Source organism: Neophocaena asiaeorientalis, unplaced genomic scaffold, assembly GCF_003031525.2.
Source record: "Neophocaena asiaeorientalis asiaeorientalis breed wild unplaced genomic scaffold, Neophocaena_asiaeorientalis_V1.1 scaffold327, whole genome shotgun sequence".
Lineage (NCBI taxonomy): Eukaryota > Metazoa > Chordata > Mammalia > Artiodactyla > Phocoenidae > Neophocaena > Neophocaena asiaeorientalis.
In genome coordinates this window covers 6,153,216-6,158,996 of record NW_020174560.1, presented here as the reverse complement: position 1 = coordinate 6,158,996, position 5,781 = coordinate 6,153,216, and the positions used below count along the sequence as shown (strand labels likewise).

At 35.0% G+C, this 5,781-nt stretch overlaps 1 non-coding gene across 1 annotated transcript; it reads left to right on the top strand.

Moving 5' to 3' along the window:
* The first annotated feature begins 2,431 nt into the window (after window positions 1–2,431).
* On the top strand, window positions 2,432–2,538 carry LOC112408161 (U6 spliceosomal RNA). The gene has a single exon (XR_003004895.1). It is a non-coding gene; the product is annotated as a U6 spliceosomal RNA (small nuclear RNA).
* The last annotated feature ends 3,243 nt before the right edge of the window (window positions 2,539–5,781 follow it).

Genomic DNA, 5,781 nt, shown 5'->3' with positions numbered 1-5,781 from the left:
ATGTAGAAAACGGTACAGTGTTGCCTCAACTCTTTTTTTTTCCTCCAAGTTTCCGATCACGCTTCTAATTTTGAAGTTCTGCTCCTGGGGAAAGGCTAGTTTTTACTGTCTCTTGTTTTGGAAAAATTTGACAAGCAGTGCTGCACCCATCTTAGATGCTAAAGTAACTGACTTTGAGTACAAGGCTAGTATGTTCCATATGTGTGCAGAGTTAGCTGAAGGAGGGCAATTACCTTCCCTGGTCTCAAAGTAACTACTGAAGTAGTTAGGGTGGAAGACAAAATCATGGTATATTATTTCCTCCTGTTTCTAAGAAGCAAAATGCTCTTTGCTCTAAGATAAACTATAGATCTGGTTTTCTCTACTCTGATCTATAGCATTTATTGTCTATTTCGGTACATAATCATGTTCAATCTTGAAGATTCCCTAAATGTTCCAGAAGGGCATCTCTTACTTCCAAAACAGGGTGAATTTTAAGGGTGTCTTGAACGTGCTATAGTCCCCTCAACCCAAAGTACACTCATTGAAATGATCTCTTCTCTCTTTGCTTTAGCAATCTCAGGGGCAACACTAACAAACTTTACAGAGTGTTACGGAATCAGTTTGTTAATATTTGTACAGCACTTCAGAAATATAAAGCACTAACTATTGTAGTGGATAGCAACTTAATAAGATAATTAACCAACCATTTCTAACACGAAACTGTGTAAGTATGGACATGTTTAACTTCTGAATATTTTAGTCTTTCTTCCTTTTATTGGCTTAAGCATAATACTGAACATTCTGATGATTCAATTTGAGTGAAAGAAAAAAGGACATTTTTGGTTTGAATAAGAATCATCTTACCATTAAACAGCATCGTTTTCTCTCAGTGTCCAGAATGTTTTTTCATTTTAACACGCCCTGAGTAGGACGACTGTCAAAGGTAAACACCTAGCTAATCTCTAGTTAGGAAAGCATTTGATCACCAGCTTTGTTTTACTTTTTGAACCAGGACACTGTTTAAGGAGACAACCACTCCCTCCCAGGGTGGAAAGTGACTATTCATTTCTGTTTTATACACAGCTAAACCTTCTATTATGTATCCTATTAGTAACTATATTTGTTTTTGTAGTGTGTACCATCTCCTGATCTCTGAGCTCATATCTATTATAATCCTCTGTAAATAAATAATATCCAAGTTCCAATCCCCATAGACCTGCTGGCAGAGAACATTTCCCTCCATTTTTCTAGTATCTTAAGACCCAAGTATACCATGAGATTCTAAAATTATTTTAAAGCAAACATTAGAGTGGAATAGCAATTAGGAGTTACTAAAAACTCATATGCATTTACTGGTCATTTTTTTTTCCTGGCAAGTTGTGGTGTTTAAACCATAAATAATTCTTAGCTTAAACTACACTGAAGACAGGAAAGCAGGAAATAAATGAAAAAATGATTTCAAATCCATAATGAAAAAATAGAGAAAATCTTTAAGATTTTATTAAAATAAAGTTATTTTCTCATTTACCTTGCTGAATATTAAGTTTGATGCTATCATTACTATAATATTACTCTTAAGAGAGAGTTCATTCTGTTTTGCACCCTCAGTCTTTTTTTTAAAAATATCTTTATTGGAGTATAATTGCTTTACAATGGTGTGTTAGTTTCTGCTTTATAACAAAGTGAATCAGCTATACATATACATATATCTCCATATCTCTTCCCTCTTGCCTCTCCCTCCCACCCTCCCTATCCCACCCCTCTAGGTGGACACAAAGCACCGAGCTGATCTCCCTGTGCTATGTGGCTGCTTCCCACTAGCTATCTATTTTACATTTGTGTACCCTCAGTCTTAACATACAATGCCTGGAACAATGAAGGCATTTAATAAATATTTGAAAAATGAGTGAGAGAATGAATGAATGAATGGCAAATGTACTCTTAATATACACTGCAGTTTGTAAATGTCTGTACCTTACCTTACCCCCTGATGTTCAGTTTACAGATGTATCTGAAACAAAGATGTAGGAGGCAAACATAAAGAACCAGAAATCAAACACCTTTAACCCAGACTCCTTGAAACTAATCTTAGACTCTTTTGAGAGTATTTGGGAGGGGGTTTGGTTGAAGAAGTCATTATGGAAGAAAAGAAAGGCAGAATCCTAGGTGTTTGGAAAGCTCTAAGTAGATTCTTAGGTTAAAGTTGGTGAACTTTATTGCCAACAATTCTTCAACTTTTGTTTTAAATAGCTTCTAATATTATTTCACAAATCTCATTCAGCCCTATACTATATGCCAATAATATTTCTAAGTAAAGGATCATATTATTTCTCTAAAGTATATTTAATTTTTAAAGCCATAACCACGGGGGGAAAAGCACACAGAAAGTGATCTTGCAGAGGGAACACATTTGAAGTTCTCATTGAGATCAGGGTCAAGAATACCCCCAGTGCTCGCTTCGGCAGCACATATACTAAAATTGGAACGATACAGAGAAGATTAGCATGGCCCCTGTGCAAGGATGACACGCAAATTCGTGAAGCATTCCATATTTAAAAAAAAAAAAAGAATACCCCCAGAAGTGGAGGGCAATACAGAAAATCTTGGCATATGTTATCAATTTGGGAACAAGTACTTGTATCTACATTGGCATCAGGCAATTTGTTAGATCCAGAGGCAGGATACTAAGTGATGTACTAACAAGGCAAAAATAAGAAAACCATTTAAAAAGCACATCATTAGATTCAGAATAAAAACACTACCTCAAGTATTTTATACATAAAACACACCACCTTGTGGAATGAAAGATAAATACTTTACTATGTTCTGCCCCTTGTGAATGATGTCATCACTGTGATTCCATGAAGAAGAAACTTCTTACCTCCAGATGGTCGCCATTCTCTCTCTCTGGCAGCCCTAGGATTCATATGTTAGTATAATTTCTGTTCAATTCAATTGTATAAAAACACATTGCCTTTTCTCACTGACATGGGTGGATGAGCACACTGTTTTATCTTATTATTCACTTCAGTCTTTGCTAATGTGTTTTCTGCAGGATTTATTCTTTTACTCTAGTGATCACAAGCTTTGCCTAGATAAACAGAACAGACTTTCGGAAACCTCTCTTCTTTTAGCTCCTAAGTGGGGTCAGAGATTTTTTTTAAAAGGCTTATTAAATCCTCTTACATTCAGGCAAAGATACTGCTTTACTTCCTATCTACATCATGAGGGGTACCCACTAATTAATGCAGAAAGAAAAAAATGGATAATTTCTGTCTGTTAACGTTTGTAGATTAAATTATCTCACACCTCACTATTCCCAAGATATTATGGAATTTAGAAACCATGTGGTTTAATATCTTCATTTTTAAAATTAGGAAACCAAGGCCTAGAAAGGTTAAGCAAATCACCCAAATTTACATTAGCAGTTAATGGATGAGCTACGCCCAAATCCCAGGCCTTTTATACTGTCTGTTCTACTATATGACACAATATTGCTTAGAAGTAGAGTGAATTTTTTTTTTTTTAAGATGTTGGGGGTAGGAATTTATTAATTAATTAATTTATTTTTTGCTGTGTTGGGTCTTCGTTTCTGTGCGAGGGCTTTCTCTAATTGTGGCAAGTGGGGGCCACTCTTCATCGCAGTGCGTGGGCCTCTCACTATCGCGGCCTCTCTTGTTGCTGAGCATAGGCTCCAGACGCGCAGGCTCAGTAATTGTGGCTCACGGGCCCAGTTGCTCTGCGGCATGTGGGATCCTCCCAGACCAGGGCTCGAACCCGTGTCCCCTGCATTAGCAGGCAGATTCTCAACCACTGCGCCACCAGGGAAGCCCCTAGAGTGAATTTTTAAATGGGTTCTCCAGATGGCAAAATTCAAAATGCTTAGCAATGATGTTACTTATTCAAAAATTATCAATTTCTTGTGATTTTTATATTTCATGTCTTAAAAGTAACGCTAAAATTTCACTCTGATGAAAATAAAGCTATTTTATGTACTTCCTAACTGCAATTTTTACAAAACATGCATTTTACTTTGAGATTTGGTTTGTTGTACGTGTATTTTTAAGACCAGGAAAACAGAGACACTTCTGATTTTTCCATTAGCTATAAAATCAATGTATATCCTTCAAGATGAGAATGCATTGCAGGGTTTGGATCTGTTGCACATACGAATTCTCCCGGATGCTTGGTTGACCCGTGTTACATAAGTTTGATGACAACTGTCTTGTAATTTCTAATTGAAGGAGCTTTAAGTAATTGTGCTAAAGCCATGTTCAGTGTGTGCAGCAATGAAGAAGCCCAGACACTAGAGAGGAAACTTTCACCAGAGCTGTTAATAGAATCCAAATTCCAGTTTGTAAAGCAGCCAGCTGCAATACACTTGTGATATGCCGTATGAAGAGGAACAGATGAATTTGACACAAATGATTTATTTGTGAAAGCAGAAATCTGATATTCAAAATTCACACTAGTTGATTTTTTTAAAAAGCAAATACATCTTTGCTTTTGGGCTATCACTTGAAATATGAACAAGAAACCTAAGTAAAGATTCTTCGGCATCTTAAAAATATGGAACATAACTTCCTTCTTTGGAAAAGTTTTTTTTTAATAGAGTTAGAATATCTTTTGTATCATGTCTTTTGTTTCAAAAATTGGGTATAAAATTCAGAAAAAAATGTTTCTTGTATGATTTATAGCTGGTAAACACAGTGTTCTACATTCCCAGATGAATGTCATAGTAAAATATGAATTCAAGTACACTAGGTTTCTTTGGAAGAAAATGTACATATTTGTCAGTGAGGGAAAAAATGATCATATTAAATATCTCGTACTAAACTTGACTTCGACTAGCCTATGTTATCATTAACTTATTCCTTTTTTTTCCTCCTCCTCCTTCTTCATCTCCCCCTTGGTAGATACGGACAATTTAAAGCAGTGATTTTCAAACTGAATTTTCACCCATTTATTAGGTCCTGATCAGAATTTTTAAAAATGAAATAGAAATAGCATCAAAGGTGCATTATACATAGTGAGGGTAACTACTTTGAGTCTTAAGATAAAATGTATCTATTAATGTGAATCATGGTTTTAAAAGTTTGAAAGGCACTGAGTTAGAGTAAAATAATTATGAAAATCATTACTAGTTTTAATATTTTGTACATGTTTCTCTTCTTTGGTTTTCTTCTTAGTAACCCTTGACTCTTTTATCACTAATTATCATATGCTAGAATTTATTTTTCACACTTAAGGCTTTGCAGAAGGAAGAAATAGGTGTACTAACAGATAGCATATACTAACATATATATTAGTATTCTAACGTATAATAATACTGTATACTAACAGATAACAAAGGAATGTGTAGTTAAACCTCCTTAGAAATCATCTTATTTTTAGTAAATAATTAACTAGAAGTCAAGACGTCTAAATATTATTTCTATGATTGTCAGGAGACCTTGTACAAGTCCTGCTGTGATTTAGTTCCCTAGTATATTTGGTAAGAATAATTCCTACTACTAAATTACTTTCCAGAACCCTTGGAAAATTAATATTAGCAGACTAATAATACTGTAGGCTGCTCTGAGCGAGAGTAGGATAAATATATGGGTGGAGAGAACTGCTAAAACAGCAATTTTAAGACCCTTATTGATTTTCTTCATTGCATATTCTCTTTTTGACTGTTCCTTTAAAAAAATCCTTAAAAATATTTTTCTTAGGTAAGTTTTTTTTTTTTTTTTTTTTTTTAGGTACGCGGGCCTCTCACTGTTGTGGCCTCTCCCGTTGCAGAGCATGGGCTCCGGA